Source organism: Tenrec ecaudatus, unplaced genomic scaffold, assembly GCF_050624435.1.
Source record: "Tenrec ecaudatus isolate mTenEca1 unplaced genomic scaffold, mTenEca1.hap1 Scaffold_316, whole genome shotgun sequence".
Classification (NCBI taxonomy): domain Eukaryota; kingdom Metazoa; phylum Chordata; class Mammalia; order Afrosoricida; family Tenrecidae; genus Tenrec; species Tenrec ecaudatus.
In genome coordinates this window covers 360520-364464 of record NW_027459040.1, presented here as the reverse complement: position 1 = coordinate 364464, position 3945 = coordinate 360520, and the positions used below count along the sequence as shown (strand labels likewise).

The 3945-nt window shown below is 42.0% G+C and overlaps 1 pseudogene; it reads left to right on the top strand.

Moving 5' to 3' along the window:
• Window positions 1-1978: 1978 nt before the first annotated feature.
• Window positions 1979-2528, top strand: LOC142436470 (stathmin pseudogene; annotated as a pseudogene).
• Window positions 2529-3945: the final 1417 nt, after the last annotated feature.

Genomic DNA, 3945 nt, shown 5'->3' with positions numbered 1-3945 from the left:
ACTGGCATGTGTCTCACTCATCGTGTGTTTTTTTTTTTTCATCTTTGTTGGCATCTGACCTCAGCGTTCTTCGTCAACTTTTTAATTTCTCCTCCACTTTGCTTTTGCAGACCAGGCTTTTTAAAGACCACGGACCTCCAGATTTTAGCACCTCATATATCAGTGTTTCACATGGACGTGATTCTAGAAGAAAACCAAAGATCCAAACCCAGAGCAACTTAGGACCTTCTGCAAATTCACTACTAGTGTACCTTTGGGCCTTCACATTTCACATTGGAGATTTATTAATTTTTATTCTTACACATTTTTGTTGGTTGATTTACTTGAGTTAAAATGCTAGACCAAGTAGAAATGTACAATTTCTAGCCTGTGTTTACCTGGGATATCGTTGGTAGGAGAATCAGGGTGGATGCCATTACTTTCTGTACTAGAGAAAAAATAAGCAATCACTGAATGAATCACACAAGCAATCAAGCAAACACACAACTTCTGCCTCAAAGTGTAAATCTACCGCCATTGGGTCAATTCAGACTCATAGCAAACCCGTAGAACTGAATATAACTGTTCTTTAGGTTTCCAGAGCTTTCCATATTTATCGGCACACAATACTTAAACTTACTCCCAAGGAGTAGCTGCTGGGTTTGAACCGCTAACCTTTTGTTTAGCAACTAATGCTTAGTCCACTCACCACCAAGTCTTCTTTATATATACATCTGCTCTGAGAACCTATGTTACATATTGTGTGATGTCACTTGAGGATCAACTGCCTCATATGCCTGTGAAAGCTAGACAATGAGTAGGAAGTTTGCAGGAAAATCGATGACCTGAAAATGATGGCTTGGGGGTAGGATATTGAAAGTACCAATGACTGCAAGTAAGGAAAGCTTACTTCACGCACTCTGCACCCCTGATATACTCCTTCAGTCTTACTTTTGTCTCCCAAATGCAAAGGACATTTAAAAGAATGTGATTTGAGTACCTCAGAAAGTGTTCGAAAAAGGAAAACACTGACTTGAGACTTACATAGACATAAATGGACACTGTCAGGAAATATTAGGTTTATAATTTGTTCTTGTTTTGTTTTTCAAACTTGAGTAATTTATTTGGGTTGAAAATTAAGACTTTATGCAGCTTAGAGTGCTGTATAGTGGACTGATAATATTCAGTGTGATAAAGAGCATTTACAATGGGCAATCCATGAGGAAAGGAAGTTTTTTACTCCTTACTTATTGTTTCATCCTGGATGACTAGGGTGCCTAGAATATTACCTGGCTCCTAATAGATTTTCAATAAATAACATTTACTTTTCAGTGGAAAAGGCAGTCTATCAATATTTTTACATCTAACCCACTGCCCTAATGTATACTCCAACTCATAGCAACCCTGTATAGGATTTTGACAGTCTATCGATCTTTATAGTAGATGGATTTCTCTGTAGAGAGCCTCTCTATTTAAAATCTAAAAAAGGTGGACATTCTAGAGTACTTAGCAAAGTTTATGAATTTGTTGTTGATAGGTGCCATCAAGTTGGTTCCTACTCAAAGCATCCCTAAGCACAAAAGAACAGAACACTGCCCAGTCCTGCACTGTCCTCACAACTGTTCTTACATTTGATCTCATTGTTGCAGCCATTGTTAATCCATCTCCTGGAGGGCCTTCCTCCTTGTCACTGCCCTCGTGATGGCCTTCTCCAGGGACTGGCCTCTCTGGGCAACATGTCCAAAGTATGTGAATAAAGTATCACCATCCTTGTGTCATATTAGAATGTGTGTATATATGTTTATATATATATTTATATATATATATAAATATATATATATACTTTGTATGCGGTCTTTCACTTTTGGGTGAGTTTATTTTCTTTTTTTGAGGATCTTCTTAATAATTATTTGCTTTCAAACAACAATATTTGGATAGACAATATTTTCTAGGGCCTTCTAAGCCAAAATGATTGCATAAAACTACATTTGTGAGAGTGTGGCCAGGCGGCTCGGACCGAGCAGGGCTTTCCTTCCCAGTGGATTGCAGAGCGTACACTGCCAGTCTCTTGTCTTCTGTTCACCATGGCTTCTTCTGATATCCAGGTGAAAGAACTGGAGAAGCGGGCCTCTGGCCAGGCCTTTGAGCTGATACTCAGCCCCCGTTCAAAAGAGGCCGTCCCAGAATTCCCTCTTTCTCCTCCAAAGAAGAAGGACCTTTCCCTGGAGGAAATTCAGAAGAAATTAGAAGCTGCAGAAGAAAGACGCAAGTCCCATGAGGCGGAGGTCCTGAAGCAGCTGGCCGGGAAGCGGGAGCACGAGAAGGAGGTGCTGCAGAAAGCAATCGAGGAGAACAACAACTTCAGCAAGATGGCCGAGGAGAAGCTGACCCACAAAATGGAAGCCAACAAAGAGAACCGAGAAGCACAAATGGTGGCCAAGCTGGAGCGCTTGCGAGAAAAGGACAAGCACGTGGAAGAAGTGCGGAAGAACAAGGAATGCAAAGACCCCGCTGATGAGACTGCAGCCAACTAGTTTGTCCTGAGGACTGACTTTCTCCCCTCCCTCCTCGAGATCCAAAGACCGTGCTGGCCAGTGTCATTTTACTACTATTACTATTTCCCTCCTGACAAAGACTAGAAGCCAACGTAGGACGTAAATAGGTAGATCCAGACCATGTGATGTTGTTTTAGGGGCTAAAGGGGAGAAACAAAAAGTGTTTGACTCTTTTTTTCTAAAGTGTTGGAGTGTTTCTAACGTAGCTATTTTTCTTGTTGCCTCTTTTCTACTTCGGTGCACTCAGTGCGCTGGGTGAATGGCTAGCACTGTATTGGCCCCGTGGAAACATGTTTGTGAAAGAGTATGTAGTGGCTTCTCAAAACTGTTAGATGCTGAATATCTGTTTGCTTTTAAATCCCAGTTCTGTCCCGATTTTACCAGATGCTACTGTACTTGAATGGTTAATAAAACTGCAAAGTGCTGCTGGTGGCAGTGCAAAAAAAAAACTACATTTGTGATTATTTATTACAAGAAGGTTCAAGATAAATCTGAGGGTATAGAGACAATTTGGGACTCCACATGAGAATTTTTTTCTACATGAAATATTTATAGCTTTGACAACAAATGGCACTAGTTGGTACCCTGAAACAGGAGTCCTCAAACTTTTTAAACAGGGGGCCAGTTCACTGTCCCTCAGACCCGTTGGAGGGCCGGACCATAGTTTAAAAAAAAAAAAAAAAGAACAAATTCCCATGCACACTGCACATATCTTATTTTGAAGTCAAAAACAAATGGGGTAAAAACACCTGGCGGGCCAGATAAATGTCCTCGGTGGGCCACATGTGGCCTGCGGGCTGTAGTTTGAGGACACCTGCCTGAACTAACTAGTTGTAAAGTGATATCTCATCAATTACTATTACTGTGAAATCTGTCTTTGGAAGATGGTGAAAGAGAGACAAAGCCCATTCCAAGGAAAATAAATCATGTTCAGAGGCATGAAGCTTCTCTTGAGTCTGTGCATGGTGTCCCTAGAGAGGTGCTGACAAGGTGGGGAAACCACAGCTTCTGAGAGGAAAGCATCACTGACCTCAGCCCTTGCATCTACTGAAACCATGGCCTGTTTCTGGGAGGTTTGTGTCTGGGCTCACACTGAATTCCCATCACTGTGCCTCTAGTACAGTAATACACGGCTGTGTTCTCAGGATTCACAGAGCTCAGTTTTAAATAAACTTTACTTTTGGAGGTGTCCCTGGTTATGCTGACTTGAGACTGGAGAGCTGGATTATAGTGTGTGCTAGCACCCCTCTGTATATCACCAACCCATTCCAGTCCCTTTCCTGAATCATGGCGGATCCAGCTGACATCGGAGCTGGTTAAAGAGAATCTGGAGACAGCACAAGGGAGAGCCAGTGCCTGTGAAGGCTTCACCAGTCCAGGGTCTGACTCTTGTCACTAGACCTGAGCCAGG